A 24,912-nucleotide genomic window follows, 5' to 3' on the forward strand; every position below is an offset into this window, starting at 1 on the left:
CATTGTGTGGGGAAGGGGTTTCAGTGTGTGGTTAATGTGTTTCAGTGTGTGCGGAAGGGGGTTCAGTTTATGGGGAAGGGGTTTCAGTATGCGGGGAAGGTGTTTCAGTGTTTGGGGACGGTGTTTCAGTCTGTGTGGGCATGGGTTTCAGTGTGTGGGGAAGGTGTTTCACAGTGTGGGGAAGGTGTTTCAGTGTGTGTGGGGATGGATTTCAGTGTGTGGGGAAGGTGTTGCAGTGTGTGTTGAAGGGGTTTCAGTGTCTAGGGAAGGGGTTTCAATGTTTGGGGAAGCTGTTTCAGTGTGCAGGGAAGGGGTTTCAGTGTGTGCGGAAGGGGATTCAGTGTGTGGGGAAGGGGTTTCAGTGTGTGTGGAAGGTGTTTCAGTGTGTGCGGAAGGGGCTTCAGTGTGTGGGGAAGGGGTTTTTGTGAGGTGGGATGTGTTTCAGTGTGTGGGGAATGGGTTTCAGTGTGTGTGGAAGGGTTTCACTGTGTGCGGAAGTGGTTTCAGTGTGTGGGGAAGTGGTTTCAGTGTGTGGGGAAGGTGTTTCACAGTGTGCGGAAGGTGTTTCAGTGTGTGGGGATGGGGTTTCAGTGTGTGGGGATGTGTTTCAGTGTGTGGGGAAGGGGTTTCAGTGTGTGGGGATGTGTTTCAGTGTGTGGGGAAGCTGTTTCAGTGTGTGGGGAAGGGTTTCACTGTGTGCGGAAGGGGTTTCAGTGTATGGGGAAGGGGTTTCAGTGTGTGGGGAAGGTGTTTCAGTATGTGCGGAAGGGGTTTCCGTGTGTGGGGAAGGGGTTTCAGTGTTTTGGGTAGGTGATTCAGTGTGTGCGGAAGGGGTTTCAGTGTGTGCGGACGGCGTTTCAGTGTGTGGGGAACGGGTTTCAGTGTGTGGGGAAGTTTTTTCAGTGTGTGGGGAAGGTGTTTCAGTGTGTGGGGAAGGGGTTTCAGTGTGTGGGGAAGTTGTTTCAGTGTGTGGGGAAGGTATTTCTGTGTGTGGAGAAGGTGTTTCAGTGTGTGGGGAAGGTGTTTCAGTGTCTGGGGAATGTGTCTCAGTGTGTGGGGATGTGTTTCCGTGTGTGGGGAAGGTGTTTCAGTGTGTGGGGAAGGGGTTTCAGTGTGTGGGGAAGGGGTTTCAGTGTGTGGGGAAGGTGCTTCAGTGATTGGGGAGGGGTTTCAGAGTGTGGGGAAGTGTTTCACTGTGTGGGGAAGGGTTTCAGTGTGTGGGGAAGGTTTTCAGTGTGTGGGGAATGTGTTTCAGTTTGCGGTGAATGTGTTTCAGTGTGTGGGGATGTGTTTCAGTGGATGGGGAAGGTGTTTCAGTGAGTGGGGATGGGGCGTCAGTGTGTGGGGAAGGTGTTTCAGTGTGTGAGGATGTGTTTCAGTGTGTGGGGAAGTTGTTTCAGTGTGTGGGGAAGGGGTTTCATTGTGTGGGGAAGGGGTTTCATTGGGTGGGGAAGGGGTTTCAGTGTCTGGTGAAGTTGTTGCAGTGTGTGTGGAAGGGGTTTCAGTGTGTGGGGAAGGGGTTTCAGTGTGTGTGGAAGGTGTTTCAGTGTTTGGGGAAGGGGTTTCAGAGTGTGGGTAACGGTTTCAGTGTGTGGAGAAGGGATTTCAGTGTTTGGGGAACGGGTTTCAGAGTGTGGGGAAGGGTTTGAGAGAGGGGGGAAGGGGTTTCAGTGTGCGGGGAAGGGGTTTAAGTGTGTGGGGATGGGGTTTCAGTGTGTGGGGATGTGTTTCAGTGTGTGAGGAAGGCGTTTCAGTGTGTGGGGAAGTGGTTTCAGTGTGTGGGGAAGGGTTTCACTGTGTGCGGAAGGGGTTTCATTGTGTGGGGAAGGGGTTTCAGTGTGTGGAGAAGATGTTTCAGTGTGTGCGGAATGGTTTTCAGTGTATGGGGAAGGGGTTTCAATGTTTGGGGAAGGTGTTTCAGTGTGTGCGGAAGGGGGTTCAGTGTATGGGGAAGGGGTTTCAGTGTGCGGGAAACATGTTTCAGTGTGTTTGGACAGTGTTTCAGTGTGTGAGGGCATGGGTTTCAGTGTGTGGGGAAGGTGTTTCACAGTGTGGGGAAGGTGTTTCAGTGTGTGTGGGGATGGATTTCAGTGTCTGGGGAAGGTGTTTCAGAGTGTGCGGAAGGGGTTTCAGTTTGTGGCGAAGGGGTTTCAGTGTCTGGGGAAGGTGTTGCAGTGTGTGCGGAAGGGGTTTCAGTGTCTGGGGAAGGGGTTTCAATGTTTGGGGAAGGTGTTTCAGTGTGTAGGGAAGGGGTTTCAGTGTGTGCGGAAGGGGATTCTGTGTGTGCGGAAGGTGTTTCAGTGTGCGGGGATGGGGTTTCAGTGTGTGGGGATGTGTTTAAGTGTGTGGGGAAGGGGTTTCAGTGTGTGGGGATGTGTTTCATTGTGTGGGGAGCTGTTTCAGTGTGTGGGGAAGGGTTTCACTGTGTGCGGAAGGGGTTTCAGTGTGTGGGGAAGTGGTTTCAGTGTGTGGGGAAGGTGTTTCAGTATGTGCGGAAGGGGTTTCATTGTGTGGGGAAGGGGTTTCAGTGTTTTGGGTAGGTGATTCAGTGTGTGCGGAAGGGGTTTCAGTGTGTGCGGACGGCGTTTCAGTGTGTGGGGAAGGGGTTTCAGTGTGTGGGGAAGGGGTTTCAGTGTGTGGGGAAGTTTTTTCAGTGTGTGGGGAATGTGTTTCAGTGTGTGGGGAAGGGGTTGCAGTGTGTGGGGAAGTTGTTTCAGTGTGTGGGGAAGGTATTTCTGTGTGTGGGGAAGGTGTTTCAGTGCGTGGGGAAGGTGTTTCAGTGTGTGGGGAAGGGGTTTCAGTGTGTGGGGAAGGGGTTTCCGTGTGTGTGTAAGGTGTTTCAGTGTGTGGGTAAGGGGTTTCAGAGTGTGGGGAACGGTTTCAGTGTGTGGAGAAGGGATTTCAGTGTTTGGGGAACGGGTTTCACAGTGTGGGGAAGGGTTTGAGAGAGGGGGGAAGGGGTTTCAGTGTGCGGGGAAGGGGTTTAAGTGTGTGGGGAAGGGGTTTCAGTGTGTGGGGATGTGTTTCAGTGTGTGAGGAAGGGGTTTCAGTGTGTGGGGAAGTGGTTTCAGTTTGTGGGGAAGGGTTTCACTGTGTGCGGAACGGGTTTCATTGTGTGGGGAAGGGGTTTCAGTGTGCGGGGAAGGGGTTTAAGTGTGTGGGGAAGGGGTTTCAGTGTGTGGGGATGTGTTTCAGTGTGTGAGGAAGGGGTTTCAGTGTGTGGGGAAGTGGTTTCAGTTTGTGGGGAAGGGTTTCACTGTGTGCGGAACGGGTTTCATTGTGTGGGGAAGGGGTTTCAGTGTGTGGGGAAGATGTTTCAGTGTGTGCGGAATGGTTTTCAGTGTGTGGGGAAGGGGTTTCAATGTTTGGGGAAGGTGTTTCAGTGTGTGCGGAAAGGGGTTCAGTGTATGGGGAATGGGTTTCAGTGTGCGGGAACTGTGTTTCACTGTGTGGGGACAATGTTTCAGTGTGTGAGGGGATGGGTTTCTGTGTGTGGGGAAGGTGTTTCACTGTGTGGGGAAGATGTTTCAGTCTGTGTGGGGCTGGATTTTAGTGTGTGGGCAAGGTGTTTCAGAGTGTGCGGAAGGTGTTTCAGTGTGTGGGGAATGGGTTTCAGTGTGTGGGGAAGGTGATTCAGTGTGTGGGGAAGGGTTTCAGTGTGTGTGGGGAAGGGTTTCAGTGTGTGGGGAAGGGGTTTCAGTGTCTGGGGAATGTGTCTCAGTGTGTGGGGATGTGTTTCCGTGTGTGGGGAAGGTGTTTCCGTGTGTGGGGAAGGTGTTTCAGTGTGTGGGGAAGTTGTTTCAGTGTGTGGGGAAGGTGCTTCAGTGATTGGGGAGGGGTTTCAGAGTGTGGGGAAGTGTTTCACTGTGTGGGGAAGGGTTTCAGTGTGTGGGGAAGGTTTTCAGTGTGTGGGGAATGTGTTTCAGTTTGCGGTGAATGTGTTTCAGTGTGTGGGGATGTGTTTCAGTGGGTGGGGAAGGTGTTTCAGTGTGTGGGGATGGGGCGTCAGTGTGTGGGGAAGGTGTTCCAGTGTGTGAGGATGTGTTTCAGTGTGTGGGGAAGTTGTTTCAGTGTGTGGGGAAGGGGTTTCATTGTGTGGGGAAGGGGTTTCATTGTGTGGGGAAGGGGTTTCAGTGTCTGGTGAAGTTGTTGCAGTGTGTGTGGAAGGGGTTACAGTGTGTGGGGAAGGGGTTTCAATGTTTGGGGAAGGAGTTTCAATGTGTGTGGAAGGGGTTTCAGTGTGTGCGGAAGGGGATTCCGTGTGTGGGGAAGGGGTTTCAGTGTGTGGGGATGTGTCTCAGTGTGTGGGAAAGGCGTTTCAGTGTGTGGGGAAGGGGTTTCAGTGTGTGGGGAAGGGGTTTCAGTGTGTGGGGAAGTTTTTTCAATGTGTGGGGAAGGTGTTTCAGTGTGTGGGGAAGGGGTGTCAGTGTGTGGGGAAGGGGTTTCAGTGTCTGGGGAAGGTGTTTCAGTGCGTGGGGAAGGGGTTTCAGAGTGTGGGTAACGGTTTCAGTGTGTGGAGAAGGGATTTCAGTGTTTGGGGAACTGGTTTCAGAGTGTGGGGAAGGGTTTGAGAGAGGGGGGAAGGGGTTTCAGTGTGCGGGGAAGGGGTTTAAGTGTGTGGGGAAGGGGTTTCAGTGTGTGGGGATGTGTTTCAGTTGTGTGAGGAAGGGGTTTCAGTGTGTGGGGAAGTGGTTTCAGTGTGTGGGGAAGGGTTTCACTGTGTGCGGAAGGGGTTTCATGTGTGGGGAAGGGGTTTCAGTGTGTGGGGAAGGTTTTCAATGTGTGCGGAAGGTGTTTCAGTGTGTGCGGAAAAGGTTTCAGTGTGTGGGGATGGGGTTTTTGTGAGTGGGGATGTGTTTCAGTGTGCGGGGTATGTGTTTCAGTGAGTGGGGATGTGTTTCAGTGTGCGGGGAATGTGTTTCAGTGTGTGGGGATGTGTTTCAGTGTGTGAGGAAGGGGTTTCAGTGTGTGGGTAATGGTTTCAGTGTGTGGGGAAGGGTTTCACTGTGTACGGAAGGCGTTTCATTGTGTGGGGAAGGGGTTTCAGTGTGTGGTTAATGTGTTTCAGTGTGTGCGGAAGGGGTTTCAGTGTGTGGGGAAGGTGTTTCAATGTTTAGGGAAGGTGTTTCAGTGTGTGCGGAAGGGGGTTCATTTTATGGGGAAAGGGTTTCAGTGTGCGGGGAAGGTGTTTCAGTGTTTGGGGACGCTGTTTCAGTGTGTGTGGGCATGGGTTTCAGTGTGTGGGGAAGGTGTTTCACAGTGTGGGGAAGGGGTTTCAGTTTGTGGCGAAGGCGTTTCAGTGTCTGGGGAAGGTGTTGCAGTTTGTGCGGAAGGGGTTTCAGTGTCTGGGGAAGGGGTTTCAATGTTTGGGGAAGGTGTTTCAGTGTGTAGGGAAGGGGTTTCAGTGTGTGCGGAAGGGGATTCAGTGTGTGGGGAAGGGGTTTCAGTGTGTGTGGAAGGTGTTTCAATGTGTGCGGAAGGGGCTTCAGTGTATGGGGAAGGGGTTTTTGTGAGTGGGGATGTTTTTCAGTGTGTGGGGAATGGGTTTCAGTGTGTGTGGAAGGGTTTCACTGTGTGCGGAAGGGGTTTCAGTGTGTGGGGAAGGGGTTTCAGTGTGTGGAGAAGGTGTTTCACAGTGTGCGGAAGGTGTTTCAGTGTGTGGGGATGGGGTTTCAGTGTGTGGGGATGTGTTTCAGTGTGTGGGGAAGGGGTTTCAGTGTGTGGGGATGTGTTTCAGTGTGTGGGGAAGCTGTTTCAGTGTGTGGGGAAGGGTTTCACTGTGAGCGGAAGGGGTTTCAGTGTATGGGGAAGGGGTTTCAGTGTGTGGGGAAGGGGTTTCAGTGTTTTGGGTAGGTGATTCAGTGTGTGCGGAAGGGGTTTCAGTGTGTGCGGACGGCGTTTCAGTGTGTGGGGAAGGGGTTTCAGTGTGTGGGGAAGGGGTTTCAGTGTGTGGCGAAGTTTTTTCTGTGTGTGGGGAAGGTGTTTCAGTGTGTGGGGAAGGGGTTTCAGTGTGTGGGGAAGTTGTTTCAGTGTGTGGGGAAGGTATTTCTGTGTGTGGAGAAGGTGTTTCAATGTGTGGGGAAGGTGTTTCAGTGTGTGGGGAAGGGGTTTCAGTGTGTGGGGAAGGGGTTTCAGTGTGTGGGGAAGGTCTTTCAGTGTGTGGGGAAGGGGTTTCAGAGTGTGGGTAACGGTTTCAGTGTGTGGAGAAGGGATTTCAGTGTTTGGGGAACGGGTTTCAGAGTGTGGGGAAGGGTTTGAGAGAGGGGGGAAGGGGTTTCAGTGTGCGGGGAAGGGGTTTAAGTGTGTGGGGAAGGTGTTTCAGTGTGTGGGGATGTGTTTCAGTTGTGTGAGGAAGGGGTTTCAGTGTGTGGGGAAGTGGTTTCAGTGTGTGGGGAAGGGTTTCACTGTGTGCGGAAGGGGTTTCATTGTGTGGGGAAGGTGTTTCAGTGTGTGGGGAAGATGTTTCAGTGTGTGCGGAATGGTTTTCAGTGTGTGGGGAAGGAGTTTCAATGTTTGGGGAAGGTGTTTCAGTGTGTGCGGAAGGGGGTTCAGTGTATGGGGAAGGGGTTTCAGTGTGCGGGAAAGGTGTTTCAGTGTGTGGGGACAGTGTTTCAATGTGTGAGGGCATGGGTTTCAGTGTGTGGGGAAGGTGTTTCACAGTGTGGGGAAGCTGTTTCAGTGTGTGTGGGGATGGATTTCAGTGTGTGGGGAAGGTGTTTCAGAGTGTGCGGAAGGAGTTTCAGTTTGTGGCGAAGGGGTTTCAGTGACTGGGGAAGGTGTTGCAGTGTGTGTGGAAGGGGTTTCAGTGTCTGGGGAAGGGGTTTCAATGTTTGGGGAAGGTGTTTCAGTGTGTAGGGAAGGGGTTTCAGTGTGTGCGGAAGGGGATTCTGTGTGTGGGGAAGGGGTTTCAGTGTGCGTGGAAGGTGTTTCAATGTGTGCAGAAGGGGCTTCAGTGTGTGAGGAAGGGGTTTTTGTGAGTGGGGATGTGTTTCAGTGTGTGGGGAATGGTTTTCAGTGTGTGTGGAAGGGTTTCACTGTGTGCGGAAGGGGTTCCAGTGTGTGGGGAAGGGGTTTCAGTGTGTGGGGAAGGTGTTTCACAGTGTGCGGAAGGTGTTTCAGTGTGTGGGCATGGGGTTTCAGTGTGTGGGGATGTGTTTCAGTGTGTGGGGAAGGGGTTTCAGTGTGTGGGGATGTGTTTCATTGTGTGGGGAAGATGTTTCAGTGTGTGGGGAAGGGTTTCACTGTGTGCGGAAGGGGATTCAGTGTGTGGGGAAGGGGTTTCAGTGTGTGGGGAAGGTGTTTCAGTATGTGCGGAAGGGGTTTCATTGTGTGGGGAAGGGGTTTCAGTGCTTTGGGTAGGTGATTCAGTGTGTGCGGAAGGGGTTTCAGTGTGTGCGGACGGCGTTTCAGTGTGTGGGCAAGGGGTTTCAGTGTGTGGGGAAGGGGTTTCAGTGTGTGGGGAAGTTTTTTCAGTGTGTGGGGAAGGTGTTTCAGTGTGTGGGGAAGGGGTTTCAGTGTGTGGGGAAGTTGTTTCAGTGTGTGGGGAAGGTATTTCTGTGTGTGGGGAAGGTGTTTCAATGTGTGGGGAAGGTGTTTCAGTGTGTGGGGGAGGGGTTTCAGTGTGTGGGGAAGGGGTTTCAGTGTGTGGGGAAGGTGTTTCAGTATGTGGGTAAGGGGTTTCAGAGTGTGGGTAACGGTTTCAGTGTGTGGAGAAGGGATTTCAGTGTTTGGGGAACGGGTTTCAGAGTGTGGGGAAGGGTTTGAGAGAGGGGGGAAGGGGTTTCACTGTGCGGGGAAGGGGTTTAAGTGTGTGGGGAAGGGGTTTCAGTGTGTGGGGATGTGTTTCAGTGTGTGAGGAAGGGGTTTCAGTGTGTGGGGAAGTGGTTTCAGTGTGTGGGGAAGGGTTTCACTGTTTGCGGAAGGGGTTTCATTGTGTGGGGAAGGGGTTTCAGTATGTGGGGAAGATGTTTCAGTGTGTGCGGAATGGTTTTCAGAGTGTGGGGAAGGGGTTTCAATGTTTGGGGAAGGTGTTTCAGTGTGTGCGGAAGGGGGTTCAGTGTATGGGGAAGGGGTTTCAGTGTGTGGGGAAGGTGTTTCACTGCGTGGGGAAGGTGTTTCAGTGTGTGTGGAAGGTGTTTCAGTGTGTGGGGAATGGGTTTCAGTGTGTGGGGAAGCTGATTCAGTGTGTGGGGAAGGGTTTCAGTGTGTGTGGGGAAGGGTTTCAGTGTGTGTGTGGAAGGGGTTTCAGTGTGTGGGGAAGGGGTTTCAGTGTGTGGGGATGTGTTTCATTGTGTGGGGAAGATGTTTCAGTGTGTGGGGAAGGGTTTCACTGTGTGCGGAAGGGGATTCAGTGTGTGGGGAAGGGGTTTCAGTGTGTGGGGAAGGTGTTTCAGTATGTGCGGAAGGGGTTTCATTGTGTGGGGAAGGGGTTTCAGTGCTTTGGGTAGGTGATTCAGTGTGTGCGGAAGGGGTTTCAGTGTGTGCGGACGGCGTTTCAGTGTGTGGGCAAGGGGTTTCAGTGTGTGGGGAAGGGGTTTCAGTGTGTGGGGAAGTTTTTTCAGTGTGTGGGGAAGGTGTTTCAGTGTGTGGGGAAGGGGTTTCAGTGTGTGGGGAAGTTGTTTCAGTGTGTGGGGAAGGTATTTCTGTGTGTGGGGAAGGTGTTTCAATGTGTGGGGAAGGTGTTTCAGTGTGTGGGGAAGGGGTTTCAGTGTGTGGGGAAGGGGTTTCAGTGTGTGGGGAAGGTGTTTCAGTATGTGGGTAAGGGGTTTCAGAGTGTGGGTAACGGTTTCAGTGTGTGGAGAAGGGATTTCAGTGTTTGGGGAACGGGTTTCAGAGTGTGGGGAAGGGTTTGAGAGAGGGGGGAAGGGGTTTCACTGTGCGGGGAAGGGGTTTAAGTGTGTGGGGAAGGGGTTTCAGTGTGTGGGGATGTGTTTCAGTGTGTGAGGAAGGGGTTTCAGTGTGTGGGGAAGTGGTTTCAGTGTGTGGGGAAGGGTTTCACTGTTTGCGGAAGGGGTTTCATTGTGTGGGGAAGGGGTTTCAGTATGTGGGGAAGATGTTTCAGTGTGTGCGGAATGGTTTTCAGTGTGTGGGGAAGGGGTTTCAATGTTTGGGGAAGGTGTTTCAGTGTGTGCGGAAGGGGGTTCAGTGTATGGGGAAGGGGTTTCAGTGTGTGGGGAAGGTGTTTCACTGCGTGGGGAAGGTGTTTCAGTGTGTGTGGAAGGTGTTTCAGTGTGTGGGGAATGGGTTTCAGTGTGTGGGGAAGCTGATTCAGTGTGTGGGGAAGGGTTTCAGTGTGTGTGGGGAAGGGTTTCAGTGTGTGTGTGGAAGGGGTTTCAGTGTGTGGGGAAGGGGTTTCAGTGTCTGGGGAATGTGTCTCAGTGTGTGGGGATGTGTTTCCGTGTGTGGGGAAGGTGTTTCAGTGTGTGGGGAAGGGGTTTCAGTGATTGGGGAGGGGTTTCAGAGTGTGGGGAAGTGTTTCACTGTGTGGGGAAGGGTTTCAGTGTGTGGGGAAGGTGTTCAGTTTGTGGGGAATGTGTTTCAGTGTGCGGGGAATGTGTTTCAGTGTGTGGGGATGTGTTTCAGTGGGTGGAGAAGCTGTTTCAGTGTGTGGGGATGGGGCGTCAGTGTGTGGGGAAGGTGTATCAGTGTGTGAGGATGTGTTTCAGTGTGTGGGGAAGTTGTTTCAGTGTGTGGGGAAGGGGTTTCATTGTGTGGGGAAGGGGTTTCATTGTGTGGGGAAGGGGTTTCAGTGTCTGGTGAAGGTGTTGCAGTGTGTGTGGAAGGGGTTACAGTGTGTGGGGAAGGGATTTCAATGTTTGGGGAAGGTGTTTCAGTGTGTGTGGAAGGGGTTTCAGTGTGTGTGGAAGGGGATTCCGTGTGTGGGGAAGGGGTTTCAGTGTGTGGGGATGTGTCTCAGTGTGTGGGAAAGGTGTTTCAGTGTGGGTGGAATGTTTTCAATGTGTGCGGAAGGTGTTTCAGTGTGTGCGGAAGGGGTTTCAGTGTGTGAGGATGGGGTTTTTGTTAGTGGGGAAGTGTTTCAGTGTGCGGGGAATGTGTTTCAGTGTGTGGGGATGTGTTTCAGTGTGTGAGGAAGGGGTTTCAGTGTGTGGGGAAGTGGTTTCAGTGTGTGGGGAAGGGTTTCAATGTGTACGGAAGGCGTTTCATTGTGTGGGGAAGGGGTTTCAGTGTGTGGTTAATGTGTTTCAGTGTGTGCGGAAGGGGTTTCAGTGTGTGGGGAAGGTGTTTCAATGTTTAGGGAAGGTGTTTCTGTGTGTGCGGAAGGGGGTTCAGTTTATGGGGAAGGGGTTTCAGTGTGCGGGGAAGGTGTTTCAGTGTTTGGGGACGGTGTTTCAGTGTGTGTGGGCATGGGTTTCAGTGTGTGGGGAAGGTGTTTCAGTGTGTGTGGGGATGGATTTCAGTGTGTGGGGAAGGTGTTTCAGAGTGTGCGGAAGGGGTTTCAGTTTGTGGCGAAGGGGTTTCAGTGTCTGGGGAAGGTGTTGCAGTGTGTGCGGAAGGGGTTTCAGTGTCTGGGGAAGGGGTTTCAATGTTTGGGGAAGGTGTTTCAGTGTGTAGGGAAGGGGTTTCAGTGTGTGCGGAAGGGGATTCAGTGTGTGGGGAAGGGGTTTCAGTGTGTGTGGAAGGTGTTTCAATGTGTGCCGAAGGGGCTTCAGTGTGTGGGGAAGGGGTTTCAGTGTGTGGGGAAGTTGTTTCAGTGTGTGGGGAAGGTATTTCTGTGTGTGGGGAAGGTGTTTCAGTGTGTGGGGAAGGTGTTTCAGTGTGTGGGGAAGGTGTTTCAGTGTGCGGGGAAGGGGTTTAAGTGTGTGGGAAGGGGTTTCAGTGTGTGGGGATGTGTTTCAGTGTGTGTGGAAGGGGTTTCAGTGTGTGGGGAATTGGTTTCAGTATGTGGGGAAGATGTTTCAGTGTGTGCGGAATGGTTTTTAGTGTGTGGGGAAGGGGTTTCAATGTTTGGGGAAGGGGTTTCAGTGTGTGCGGAAGGGGGTTCAGTGTATGGGGAAGGGGTTTCAGTGTGCGGGAAAGGTGTTTCAGTGTGTGGGGACAGTATTTCAGTGTGTGAGGGGATGGGTTTCAGTGTGTGGGGAAGGTGTTTCACTGTGTGGGGAAGGTGTTTCAGTGTGTGTGGGGCTGGATTTTAGTGTGTGGGCAAGGTGTTTCAGAGTGTGCGGAAGGTGTTTCAGTGTGAGGGGAATGGGTTTCAGTGTGTGGGGAAGGTGATTCAGTGTGTGGGGAAGGGTTTCAGTGTGTGTGGGGAAGGGTTTCAGTGTGTGTGGGGAAGGGGTTTCAGTGTGTGGGGAAGGGGTTTCATTGTCTGGGGAATGTGTCTCAGTGTGTGGGGATGTGTTTCCGTGTGTGGGGAAGGTGTTTCAGTGTGTGGGGAAGGGGTTTCAGTGTGTGGGGAAGGGGTTTCAGTGTGTGGGGAAGGTGCTTCAGTGTGTGGGGAATGTGTTTCAGTGTGCGGGGAATGTGTTTCAGTGTGTGGGGATGTGTTTCAGTGGGTGGGGAAGGTATTTCAGTGTGTGGGGATGGGGCGTCAGTGTGTGGGGAAGGTGTTTCAGTGTGTGAGGATGTGTTCCAGTGTGTGGGGAAGTTGTTTCAGAGTGTGGGGAAGGGGTTTCATTGTGTGGGGAAGGGGTTTCAGTTTGTGGGGAAGGGGTTTCAGTGTCTGGTGAAGGTGTTGCAGTGTGTGTGGAAGTGGTTACACTGTGTGGGGAAGGGGTTTCAATGTTTGGGGAAGGTGTTTCAGTGTGTGTGGAAGGGGTTTCAGTGTGTGCGGAAGGGGATTCCGTGTGTGGGGAAGGGGTTTCAGTGTGTGGGGATGTGCCTCAGTGTGTGGGAAAGGTGTTTCAGTGTCTGGGGAAGGTTTTCAATGTGTGCGGAAGGTGTTTCAGTGTGTGCGGAAGGGGTTTCAGTGTGTGAGGATGGGGTTTTTGTGAGTGGGGAAGTGTTTCAGTGTGCGGGGAATGTGTTTCAGTGTGTGGGGATGTGTTTCAGTGTGTGAGGAAGGGGTTTCAGTGTGTGGGGAAGTGGTTTCAGTGTGTGGGGAAGGGTTTCACTGTGTACGGAAGGTGTTTCATTGTGTGGGGAAGGGGTTTCAGAGTGTGGTTAATGTGTTTCAGTGTGTGGGGAAGGTGTTTCAATGTTTAGGGAAGGTGTTTCAGTGTATGTGGAAGGGGGTTCAGTTTTTGGGGAAGGGGTTTCAGTGTGCGGGGAAGGTGTTTCAGTGTTTGGGGACGGTGTTTCAGTGTGTGTGGGCATGGGTTTCAGTGTGTGGGGAAGGTGTTTCAGTGTGTGTGGGGATGGATTTCAGTGTGTGGGGAAGGTGTTTCAGAGTGCGCGGAAGGGGTTTCAGTTTGTGGCGAAGGGGTTTCAGTGTCTGGGGAAGGTGTTGCAGTGTGTGCGGAAGGGGTTTCAGTGTCTGGGGAAGGGGTTTCAATGTTTGGGGAAGGTGTTTCAGTGTGTAGGGAAGGGGCTTCAGTGTGTGGGGAAGGGGTTTTTGTGAGTGGGGATGTGTTTCAGTGTGTGGGGAATGGGTTTCAGTGTGTGTGGAAGGGTTTCACTGTGTGCGGAAGGGGTTTAAGTGTGTGGGGAAGGGGTTTCAGTGTGTGGGGAAGGTGTTTCACAGTGTGCGGAAGGTGTTTCAGTGTGTGGGGATGGGGTTTCAGTGTGTGGGGATGTGTTTCAGTGTGTGGGGAAGGGGTTTAAGTGTGTGGGGATGTGTTTCAGTGTGTGGGGAAGCTGTTTCAGTGTGTGGTGAAGGGTTTCACTGTGTGCGGAAGGGGTTTCAGTGTGTGGGGAAGTGGTTTCAGTGTGTGGGGAAGGTGTTTCATTGTTTTGGGTAGGTGATTCAGTGTATGCGGAAGGGGTTTCAGTGTGTGCGGACGGCGTTTCAGTGTGTGGGGAAGGGGTTTCAGTGTGTGGGGAAGGGGTTTCAGTGTGTGGGGAAGTTTTTTCAGTGTGTGGGGAAGGTGTTTCAGTGTGTGGGGAAGGGGTTTCAGTGTGTGGGGAAGTTGTTTCAGTGTGTGGGGAAGGTATTTCTGTGTGTGAGAAAGGTGTTTCAGTGTGTGGGGAAGGTGTTTCAGTGTGTGGGGAAGGGGTTTCAATGTGTGGGGAAGGTGTTTCAGTGTGTGGGGAAGGGGTTTCAGAGTGTGGGTAACGGTTTCAGTGTGTGGAGAAGGGATTTCATTGTTTGGGGAACGGGTTTCAGAGTGTGGGGAAGGCTTTGAGAGATGGGGGAAGGGGTTTCAGTGTGTGGGGAAGGGGTTTCAGTGTGTGGGGAAGATGTTTCAGTGTGTGCGGAATGGATTTCAGTGTGTGGGGAAGGGGTTTCAATTTTTGGGGAAGGTGTTTCAGTGTGTGCGGAAGAGGGTTCAGTGTATGGGGAAGGGGTTTCAGTGTGCGGGAAAGGTGTTTCAGTGTGTGGGGACAGTGTTTCAGTGTGTGAGGGGATGGGTTTCTGTGTGTGGGGAAGGTGTTTCACTGTGTGGGGAAGGTGTTTCAGTGTGTGAGGGGCTGGATTTTAGTGTGTGGGCAAGGTGTTTCAGAGTGTGCGGAAGGTGTTTCAGTGTGTGGGGAATGGGTTTCAGTGTGTGGGGAAGGTGATTCAGTGTGTGGGGAAGGGTTTCAGTGTGTGTGGGGAAGGGTTTCAGTGTGTGGGGAACGGGTTTCAGTGTGTGGGGAAGGGGTTTCAGTGTCTGGGGAATGTGTCTCAGTGTGTGGGGTTGTATTTCCGTGTGTGGGGAAGGTGTTTCAGTGTGTGGGGAAAGGGTTTCAGTGTGTGTGGAAGGGGTTTCTGTGTGTGGGGAAGGTGTTTCAGTGATTGGGGAGGGGTTTCAGAGTGTGGGGAAGTGTTTCACTGTGTGGGGAAGGGTTTCAGTGTGTGGGGAAGGTTTTCAGTGTGTGGGGAATGTGTTTCAGTGTGCGGGGAATGTGTTTCAGTGTGTGGGGATGTGTTTCAGTGGGTGGGGAAGGTGTCTCAGTGAGTGGGGATGGGGCGTCAGTGTGTGGGGAAGGTGTTTCAGTGTGTGAGGATGTGTTTCAGTGTGTGGGGAAGTTGTTTCAGTGTGTGGGGAAGGGGTTTCATTGTGTGGGGATGGGTTTCATTGTGTGGGGAAGGGGTTTCAGTGTCTGGTGAAGGTGTTGCAGTGTGTGTGGAAGGGGTTACAGTGTGTGGGGAAGGGGTTTCAATGTTTGGGGAAGGTGTTTCAGTGTGTGTGGAAGGGGTTTCAGTGTGTGCGGAAGGGGATTCCGTGTGTGGGGAAGGGGTTTCAGTGTGTGGGGATGTGTCTCAGTGTGTGGGAAAGGTGTATCAGTGTGTGGGGAATGTTTTCAATGTGTGCGGAAGTTTTTACAGTGTGTGCGGAAGGGGTTTCAGTGTGTGGGGAAGGGGTTTTTGTGAGTGGGGATGTGTTTCAGTGTGCGGGGAATGTGTTTCAGTGTGTGGGGATGTGTTTCAGTGTGTGAGGAAGGGGTTTCAGTGTGTGGGGAAGTGGTTTCAGTGTGTGGGGAAGGGTTTCACTGTGTACGGAAGGCGTTTCATTGTGTGGGGAAGGGGTTTCAGTGTGTGGTTAATGTGTTTCAGTGTGTGCGGAAGGGGTTTCAGTGTGTGGGGAAGGTATTTCAATGTTTTGGGAAGGTGTTTCAGTGTGTGCGGAAGGGGGTTCAGTTTATGGGGAAGGGGTTTCAGTGTGCGGGGAAGGTGTTTCAGTGTTTGGGGACGGTGTTTCAGTGTGTGTGGGCATGGGTTTCAGTGAGTGGGGAAGGTGTTTCACAGTGTGGGGAAGGTGTTTCAGTGTGTGTGGGGATGGACTTCAGTGTGTGGGGAAGGTGTTTCAGAGTGTGCGGAAGGGGTTTCAGTTTGTGGGGAATGGGTTTCAGTGTGTGGGGAAGGTGTTTCAGTGTGTGGGGAAGGGTTTCCGAGTGTGTGGGGAAGGGATTCAGTGTGTGGGGAAGGGGTTTCAGTGTGTGGGGAAGGGTTTTCAGTGTCTGGGGAAGGTGTCTCAGTGTGTGGGGATGTGTTCCAGTGTGTGGGGATGGTGTTTCAGTGTGTGGGGAAGGTGTTTCAGTGTGTGGGGATGTGTTTCAGTGTGTGGGTAAGTTGTTTCAGTGTGTGGGGTAGGTGTTTCAGTGTGTGGGGAAGGGTTTTAGTGTGTGGGGAATGTGTTTCAGTGTGTGGGGAAGGGGTTTCAGTGTGTGGGGAATGTGTTTCAGTGTGTGGGGAACGTGTTTCAGTGTTTTGGGGAAGGTGTTTCAGTCAGCGGGCATGTGTTTCAGTGTGTGGGGAAGGTGTCTCAGTGTGTGGGTAAGTTGTTTCAGTGTGTGGGGTAGGTGTTTCAGTGTGTGGGGAAGGGTTTCAGTGTGTGCGGAAGGGGTTTCAGTGTGTGAGGAAGGGGTTTCAGTGTGTGGGGAAAGTGTTTCAGTGTGTGGGGAACGTGTTTCAGTGTTTTGGGGAAGGTGTTTCAGTCAGCGGGCATGTGTTTCAGGGTGTGGGGAAGGTGTTTCAGTGTGTGAGAAAGGTGTTTCAGTGTGCGGGGAATATGTTTCAGTGTGTGGGGAAGGGGTTTCAGTGTGTGGGAGTGAGGTTTCAGTGTGTGGGGATGGGTTTCAGTGTGTGCAGAAGGGGTTTCAGTGTGTGGGGAAGGTGTTTCAGTGTGTGGGGAAGGGGTTTCAGTGTGTGGGGAAGGGGTTTCAGTGTGTGGGGAAGGGGTATCAATGTTTGGGGAAGGTGTTTCACTGTGTGGGGAAGGAGTTTCAGTGTGTGGGGAAGGGGTTTCAGTGTGTGGGGATGGGTTTCAGTGTGTGGGGAAGGGGTTTCATTGTGTGGGGAAGGTGATTCAGTGTGTGCGGAAGGGGTTTCAGTGTGTGCGGACGGCGTTTCATTGTGTGGGGAAGTGGTTTCTGTGTGTGGGGACGGGGTTTCAGTGTGTGGGGAAGGTGTTTCAGTGTGTGGGGAAGGGGTATCAGTGTCTGGGGAAGTTGTTTCAGTTTGTGGGGAAGGTGTTTCTGTGTGTGGGGATGTGTTTCAGTGTGTGCGGATGTGTTTCAGTGTGTGGGGAAGGGTTTCAGTGTGTGGGGATGTGTTTCATTGTGTGGGGAAGGGGTTTCAGTGTGTGGGAAAGGTGTTTCAGTGGGTGGGGTTGGGGTTTCAGTGTGTGGGGATGGGTTTCAGTATGTGCGGAAGGGGTTTCAGCGTGTGGGGAAGGTGTTTCAGTGTGTGGGGAAGGGGTTTCAGTGTGCGGGTAAGGGGTTTCAGTGTGTGGGGAAGTGGTATCAGTGCTTGCGGAAGTTGTTTCAGTATGTTTGGATGTGTTTCAGTGTGAGGGGATGGGGATTCAGTGTGTGGGGAAGGTGTTTCAGTGTGTGGGGAAGGGGTTTCAGTGTGTGGGTACCGGTTTCAGTGTGTGCGGAAGGGGTTTCAGTATTTGGGGAACGGGTTTCAGAGTGTGGGGAAGGGTTTGAGAGTGGGTGGAAGGGGTTTCAGTGTGCGGGGAAGGGTTTTAAGTGTGTGGGGAAGGGGTTTCAGTGTGTGGGGATGTGTTTCAGTGTGTGAGGTAGGGGTTTCAGTGTGTGGGGAAGTGGTTTCAGTGTGTGGGGAAGGGGTTTCAGTGTGTGGGGATGTGTTTCAGTGTGTGGGGAAGGGGTTTCAGTGTGTGGGGATGTGTTTCAGTGTGTGGGGAGGTTGTTTCAGTGTGTCGGGAAGTGTTACACTGTGTGCGGAAGGGGTTTCAGTGTGTGGGGAAGGGGTTTCAGTGTGTGGGGAATGTGTTTCAGTATGTGTGGAAGGGGTTTCAGTGTGTGGGGAAGGGGTTTCATTGTGTGGGGAAGGTGATTCAGTGAGTGCGGAAGGGGTTTCAGTGTGTGCGGACGGCGTTTCATTGTGTGGGGAAGTGGTTCCTGTGTGTGGGGACGGGGTTTCAGTGTGTGGGGAAATTTAGTCAGTGTGTGGGGAAGGTGTTTCAGTGTGTGGGGAAGGGGTATCAGTGTCTGGGGAAGTTGTTTCAGTTTGTGGGGAAGGTGTTTCTGTGTGTGGGGATGTGTTTCAGTGTGTGCGGATGTGTTTCAGTGTGTGGGGAAGGGTTTCAGTGTGTGGGGATGTGTTTCATTGTGTGGGGAAGGGGTTTCAGTGTGTGGGAAAGGTGTTTCAGTGTGTGGGGTTGGGGTTTCAGTGTGTGGGGATGGGTTTCAGTGTTTGCGGAAGGGGTTTCAGCGTGTGGGGAAGGTGTTTCAGTGTGTGGGGAAGGGGTTTCAGTGTGCGGGTAAGGGGTTTCAGTGTGTGGGGAAGTGGTATCAGTGTTTGGGGAAGTTGTTTCAGTATGTTTGGATGTGTTTCGGTGTGAGGGGATGGGGATTCAGTGTGTGGGGAAGGTGTTTCAGTGTGTGGGGAAGGGGTTTCAGTGTGTGGGTACCGGTTTCAGTGTGTGCGGAAGGGGTTTCAGTATTTGGGGAACGGGTTTCAGAGTGTGGGGAAGGGTTTGAGAGTGGGGGGAAGGGGTTTCAGTGTGCGGGGAAGGGGTTTAAGTGTGTGGGGAAGGGGTTTCAGTGTGTGGGGATGTGTTTCAGTGTGTGAGGTAGGGGTTTCAGTGTGTGGGGAAGTGGTTTCAGTGTGTGGGGAAGGGATTCACAATGTGCGGAAAGCATTTCATTGTGTGGGGAAGGGGATTCAGTGTGTGGGGAATGTGTTTCAGTGTGTGCAGAAGGGGTTTCAGTGTGTGGGGAAGAGGTTTCAATGTTTGGGGAAGGTGTTTCCGTGTGTGCGGAAGGGGTTTGAGTTTATGGGGAAGGGGTTTCAGTGTGCGGGGAAGGTGTTTCAGTGTGTGTGGGGATGGGTTTCAGTGTGTGGGGAAGGTGTTTCACTGTGTGGGGAAGGTGTTTCAGTGTGTGTGGGGATGGATTTCAGTGTGTGGGGAAGGTGTTTCAGAGTGTGCGGAAGGGGTTTCAGTGTGTGGGGAATGGGTTTCAGTGTGTGGGGAAGGTGTTTCAGTGTGTGGGGAAGGGTTTCAGTGTGTGTGGGGAAGGGTTTCAGTGTGTGGGGAAGGGGTTTCAGTCAGCGGGCATGTGTTTCAGTGTGTGGGGAAGCTGTCTCAGTGTGTGGGTAAGTTGTTTCAGTGTGTGGGGAAGGGGTTTCAGTGTGTGGGGAATGTGTTTCAGTGTGTGGGGAACGTGTTTCAGTGTTTTGGGGAAGGTGTTTCAGTCAGCGGGCATGTGTTTCAGTGTGTGGGGAAGGTGTTTCAGTGTGTGAGGAAGGTGTTTTAGTGTGCGGGGAATATGTTTCAGTGTGTGGGGAAGGGGTTTCAGTGTGTGGGGGTGAGGTTTCAGTGTGTGGGGATGGGTTTCAGTGTGTGCAGAAGGGGTTTCAGTGTGTGGGGAAGGTGTTTCAGTGTGTGGGGAAGGGGTTTCAGTTTGTGGGGAAGGGTTTGAGAGTGGGGGGAAGGGGTTTCAGTGTGCGGGGAAGGGGTTTAAGTGTGTGGGGAAGGGGTTTCAGTGTGTGGGGATGTGTTTCAGTGTGTAAGGTAGGGGTTTCAGTGTGTGGGGAAGTGGTTTCAGTGTGTGGGGAAGGGATTCACTGTGTGCGGAAAGCATTTCATTGTGTGGGGAAGGGGATTCAGTGTGTGGGGAATGTGTTTCAGTGTGTGCAGAAGGGGTTTCAGTGTGTGGGGAAGAGGTTTCAATGTTTGGGGAAGGTGTTTCAGTGTGTGCGGAAGGGGTTTGAGTTTATGGGGAAGAACAAAGAACAAAGAACAAAGATAATTACAGCACAGGAACAGGCCCTTCGGCCCTCCAAGCCTGCGCCGATCCAGATCCTCTCTCTAAACATGTCGCCTATTTTCTAAGCTTCTGTATCTCTTTTCTTCCTGCCCATTCATGTATCTGTCTAGATACATCTTAAAAGACTCCATCGTGCCCGCATCTACCACCTCCGCTGGCAATGCGTTCCAGGTGCCCACCACCCTCTGCGTAACGAACTTTCCACGCATATCCCCCCTAAACTTTTCCCCTTTCACTTTGAACTCGTGTCCGCTAGTAATTGAAACCCCCACTCTGGGAAAAAGCTTCTTGCTATCCACCCTGTCTATACCACTCATGATTTTGTACACCTCAATCAGGGGTTTCAGTGTGTGGGGAAGGTTTTTCACTGTGTGGGGAAGGTGTTTCAGTGTGTGTGGGGATGGATTTCAGTGTGCGGGGAAGGTGTTTCAGAGTGTGCGGAAGGGGTTTCAGTGTGTGGGGAATGGGTTTCAGTGTGTGGGGAAGGTGTTTCAGTGTGTGGGGAAGGGTTTCAGTGCGTGTGGGGAAGGGTTTCAGTGTGTGGGGAAGGGGTTTCAGTCAGCGGGCATGTGTTTCAGTGTGTGGGGAAGGTGTCTCAGTGTGTGGGTAAGTTGTTTCAGTGTGTGGGGTAGGTGTTTCAGTGTGTGGGGAAGGGTTCCAGTGTGTGGGGAAGGGTTTCAGTGTTTGGGGAAGGGGTTTCAGTGTGTGGGGAAGGGGTTTCAGTGTGTGGGGAATGTGTTTCAGTGTGTGGGGAACGTGTTTCAGTGTTTTGGGGAAGGTGTTTCAGTCAGCGGGCATGTGTTTCAGTGTGTGGGGAAGGGGTTTCAGTGTGTGGGGGTGAGGTTTCAGTGTGTGGGGATGGGTTTCAGTGTGTGCAGAAGGGGTTTCAGTGCGTGAAGAAGGGGTTTCAGTGTGTGGGGAAGGGGTTTCAGTGTGTGGGGAAGGGGTTTGAGTGTGTGGGGAAGGGGTATCAATGTTTGGGGAAGTTGTTTCAGTGTGTGGGGATTTGTTTCAGTGTGAGGGGATGGGGATTCATTGTGTGGGGAAGGTGTTTCAGTGTGCGGGGAAGGGGTTTCAGTGTGTGGGGATGGGTTTCAGTGTGTGGGGAAGGTGTTTCACTGTGTGGGGAAGGAGTTTCAGTGTGTGTGGGGATGGATTTCAGTGTGTGGGGAAGGTGTTTCAGAGTGTGCGGAAGGGGTTTCAGTGTGTGGGGAATGGGTTTCAGTGTGTGGGGAAGGTGTTTCAGTGTGTGGGGAAGGTGTTTCAGTGTGTGGGGTAGGGTTTCAGTGTGTGGGGAAGGGGTTTCAGTGTCTGGGGAAGGTGTCTCAGTGTGTGGGGATGTGTTTCAGTGTTTGGGGAAGGTGTTTCATTGTGTGGGGAAGATGTTTCAGTGTGTGGGGAAGGGGTTTCATTGTGTGGGGAAGGTGTTTCAGTGTTTGGGGAGGGGTTTCAGTGTGCGGGGAAGTGTTTTAGTGTGCGGGGAAAGTTTTCAATGTGTGCGGAAGCTGTTTCAGTGTGTGCGGACGGGGTTTCAGTGTGTGGGGAAGGGGTTTTTGTGAGTGGGGATGTTTTTCAGTGTGTGGGGAAGGGGTTTCAGTGTGTGGGGAAGGGTTACATTGTGTGCGGAAGGGGTTTCAGTGTGTGGGGAAGGTGTTTCAGTGTGTGGGGAAGGTGTTTCACAGTGTTGGGAAGGTGTTTCAGTGTGTGGGGATGGGGTTTCAGTGTGTGGGGATGTGTTTCAGTGTGTGGGGAAGGGGTTTCAGTGTGTGCGGATGTGTTTCAGTGTGTGGGGAAGTTGTTTCAGTGTGTCGGGAAGTGTTACACTGTGTGCGGAAGGGGTTTCAGTGTGTGCGGAAGGGGTTTCAGTGTGTGGGGAATGTGTTTCAGTATGTGCGGAAGGGGTTTCAGTGTGTGGGGAAGGGGATTCAGTGTGTGGGGAAGGTGATTCAGTGTGTGCGGAAGGGGTTTCAGTGTGTGCGGACGGAGTTTCATTGTGTGGGGAAGTGGTTTCAGTGTGTGGGGACGGGGTTTCAGTGTGTGGGGAAGTTTTTTCAGTGCGTGGGGAAGGTGTTTCAGTGTGTGGGGAAGGGGTATCAGTGTCTGGGGAAGTTGTTTCAGTTTGTGGGGAAGGTGTTTCTGTGTGTGGGCATGTGTATCAGTGTGTGGGGATGTGTTTCAGTGTGTGGGGAAGGGTTTCAGTGTGTGGGGATGTGTTTCATTGTGTGGGGAAGGGGTTTCAGTTTGTGGGAAAGGTGGTTCAGTGTGTGGGGTTGGGGTTTCAGTGTCTGGGGATGGTTTTCAGTGTGTGCGGAAGGGGTTTCAGTGTGTGGGGAAGGTGTTTCAGTGTGTGGGGAAGGGGTTTCAGTGTGCGGGTAAGGGGTTTCAGTGTGTGGGGAAGTGGTATCAGTGTTTGGGGAAGTTGTTTCAGTGTCTTTGGATGTGTTTCAGTGTGAGGGGATGTGGATTCAGTGTGTGGGGAAGGTGTTTCAGTGTGTGGGGAAGGGGTTTCAGTGTGTGGGTACGGTTTCAGTGTGTGCGGAAGGGGTTTCAGTATTTGGGGAACGGGTTTCAGAGTGTGGGGAAGGGTTTGAGAGTGGGGGGAAGGGGTTTCAGTGTGCGGGGAAGGTGTTTAAGTGTGTGGGGAAGGGGTTTCAGTGTGTGGGGATGTGTTTCAGTGTGTGAGGTAGGGGTTTCAGTGTGTGGGGAAGTGGTTTCAGTGTGTGGGGAAGGGATTCACTGTGTGCGGAAAGCATTTCATTATGTGGGGAAGGGGATTCAGTGTGTGGGGAATGTGTTTCAATGTGTGCAGAAGGGGTTTCTGTGTGTGGGGAAGAGGTTTCAATGTTTGGGGAAGGTGTTTCAGTGTGTGTGGAAGGGGTTTGAGTTTATGGGGAATGGGTTTCAGTGTGTGGGGAAGGTGTTTCAGTGTGTGGGGAAGGGTTTCAGTGTGTGTGGGGAAGGGTTTCAGTGTGTGGGGAAGGGGTTTCAGTGTGTGGGGAAGGGGTTTCAGTGTCTGGGGAAGGTGTCTCAGTGTGTGGGGTAGGGATTCAGAGTGTGGGGAAGGGGTTTCAGTGTGTGGGGAAGGTGTTTCAGTGTTTGGGGAGGGGTTTCAGTGTGTGGGGAAGTGTTTCACTGTGTGGAGAAGGGTTTCAGTGTGTGGAGATGTGTTTCAGTGTGTGGGGAAGGGGTTTCAGTCTGTGGGGAATGTGTTTCAGTGTGTGGGGAATGTGTTTCAGTGTGTGGGGATGTGTTTCAGTGTGTAGTGAAGGTGTTTCAGTATGTGGGGAAGGGGCTCCAGTGTGTGGGGAAGGTGTTTCAGTGTGTGGGGATGTGTTTCAGTGTGTGCGGAAGTTGTTTCAGTGTGTGGGGAATGTGTTTCAGTGTTTGGGGAAGGATTTCAGTGTGTGGGGAAGGTGTTTCACAGTGTGGGGAAGGTGTTTCAGTGTGTGGGGATGGGGTTTCAGTGTGTGGGGATGTGTTTCAGTGTGTGGGGTAGGGGTTCCAGTGTGTGGGGATGTGTTTCAGTGTGTGGGGAAGTTGTTTCAGTGTGTCGGGAAGTATTACACTGTGTGCGGAAGGGGTTTCAGTGTGTGGGGAAGGGGTTTCAGTGTGTGGGGAATGTGTTTCAGTATGTGCGGAAGGGGTTTCAGTGTGTGGGGAGGTTGTTTCAGTGAGTGGGGAAGGTGATTCAGTGTGTGCGGACGGCGTTTCATTGTGTGCGGAAGTGGTTTCAGTGTGTGGGGACGGGGTTTCAGTGTGTGGGGAAGTTTTTTCAGTGTGTGGGGAAGGTGTTTCAGTGTGTGGGGAAGTGGTATCAGTTTCTGGGGAAGTTGTTTCAGTGTCTTTGGATGTGTTTCAGTGTGAGGGGATGTGGATTCAGTGTGTGGGGAAGGTGTTTCAGTGTGTGGGGAAGGGGTTTCAGTGTGTGGGTACGGTTTCAGTGTGTGCGGAATGGGTTTCAGTATTTGGGGAACGGGTTTCAGAGTGTGGGGAAGGGTTTGAGAGTCGGGGGAAGGGGTTTCAGTGTGCGGGGAAGGTGTTTAAGTGTGTGGGGAAGTGGTTTCAGTGTGTGGGGATGTGTTTCAGTGTGTGAGGTAGGGGTTTCAGTGTGTGGGGAAGTGGTTTCAGTGTGTGGGGAAGGGATTCACTGTGTGCGGAAAGCATTTCATTGTGTGGGGAAGGGGATTCAGTGTGTGGGGAATGTGTTTCAGTGTGTGCAGAAGGGGTTTCAGTGTGTGGGGAAGAGGTTTCAATGTTTGGGGAAGGTGTTTCAGTGTGTGCGGAAGGGGTTTGAGTTTATGGGGAAGGGGTTTCAGTGTGCGGGGAAGGTGTTTCAGTGTGTGTGGGGATGGGTTTCAGTGTGTGGGGAAGGTGTTTCACTGTGTGGGGAAGGTGTTTCAGTGTGTGTGGGGATGGATTTCAGTGTGTGGGGAAGGTGTTTCAGAGTGTGCGGAAGGGGTTTCAGTGTGTGGGGAATGGGTTTCAGTGTGTGGGGAAGGTGTTTCAGTGTGTGGGGAAGGGTTTCAGTGTGTGTGGGGAAGGGTTTCAGTGTGTGGGGAAGGGGTTTCAGTGTGTGGGGAAGGGGTTTCAGTGTCTGGGGAAGGTGTCTCAGTGTGTGGGGTAGGGATTCAGAGTGTGGGGAAGGGGTTTCAGTGTGTGGGGAAGGTGTTTCAGTGTTTGGGGAGGGGTTTCAGTGTGTGGGGAAGTGTTTCACTGTGTGGAGAAGGGTTTCAGTGTGTGGAGAAGTGTTTCAGTGTGTGGGGAAGGGGTTTCAGTCTGTGGGGAATGTGTTTCAGTGTGTGGGGAATGTGTTTCAGTGTGTGGGGATGTGTTTCAGTGTGTAGTGAAGGTGTTTCAGTATGTGGGGAAGGGGCTCCAGTGTGTGGGGAAGGTGTTTCAGTGTGTGGGGATGTGTTTCAGTGTGTGTGGAAGTTGTTTCAGTGTGTGGGGAATGTGTTTCAGTGTTTGGGGAAGGAATTCAGTGTGTGGGGAAGGTGTTTCACAGTGTGGGGAAGGTGTTTCAGTGTGTGCGGATGGGGTTTCAGTGTGTGGGGATGTGTTTCAGTGTGTGGGGTAGGGGTTCCAGTGTGTGGGGATGTGTTTCAGTGTGTGGGGAAGTTGTTTCAGTGTGTCGGGAAGTATTACACTGTGTGCGGAAGGGGTTTCAGTGTGTGGGGAAGGGGTTTCAGTGTGTGGGGAATGTGTTTCAGTATGTGCGGAAGGGGTTTCAGTGTGTGGGGAAGTTGTTTCAGTGTGTGGGGAAGGTGATTCAGTGTGTGCAGACGGCGTTTCATTGTGTGGGGAAGTGGATTCAGTGTATGGGGACGGGGTTTCAGTGTGTGGGGAAGTTTTTTCAGTGTGTGGGGAAGGTGTTTCAGTGTGTGCGGAAGGGGTATCAGTGTCTGGGGAAGTTGTTTCAGTTTGTGGGGAAGGTGTTTCTGTGTGTGGGGATGTGTTTCAGTGTGTGGTGAAGGGTTTCAGTGTGTGGGGATGTGTTTCATTGTGTGGGGAAGGGGTTTCAGTGTGTGCGGAAGGGGTTTGTGTTTATGGGGAAGGGGTTTCAGTGTGCGGGGAAGGTGTTTCAGTGTGTGTGGGGATGGGTTTCAGTGTGTGGGGAAGGTGTTTCACTGTGTGGGGAAGGTGTTTCAGTGTGTGTGGGGATGGATTTCAGTGTGTCGGGAAGGTGTTTCAGAGTGTGCGGAAGGGGTTTCAGTGTGTGGGGAATGGGTTTCAGTGTGTGGGGAAGGTGTTTCAGTGTGTGCGGTTGGGGTTTCAGTGTGTGGGGATGGGTTTCAGTGTGTGCGGAAGGGGTTTCAGTGTGTCGGGAAGGTGTTTCAGTGTGTGGGGAAGGGGTTTCAGTGTGCGGGTAAGGGGTTTCAGTGTGTGGGGAAGTGGTATCAGTGTTTGGGGAAGTTGTTTCAGTGTGTTTGGATGTGTTTCAGTGTGAGGGGATGGGGATTCAGTGTGTGGGGAAGTTGTTTCAGTGTGTGGGGAAGGGGTTTCAGTGTGTGGGTACCGGTTTCAGTGTGTGCGGAAGGGGTTTCAGTGTTTGGGGAAGGATTTCAGTGTGTGGGGAAGGTGTTTCACAGTGTGGGGAAGGTGTTTCAGTGTGTGGGGATGGGGTTTCAGTGT

The sequence above is a fragment of the Heterodontus francisci genome, unplaced genomic scaffold (assembly GCF_036365525.1).
Source record: "Heterodontus francisci isolate sHetFra1 unplaced genomic scaffold, sHetFra1.hap1 HAP1_SCAFFOLD_78_2, whole genome shotgun sequence".
Classification (NCBI taxonomy): Eukaryota; Metazoa; Chordata; class Chondrichthyes; order Heterodontiformes; family Heterodontidae; genus Heterodontus; species Heterodontus francisci.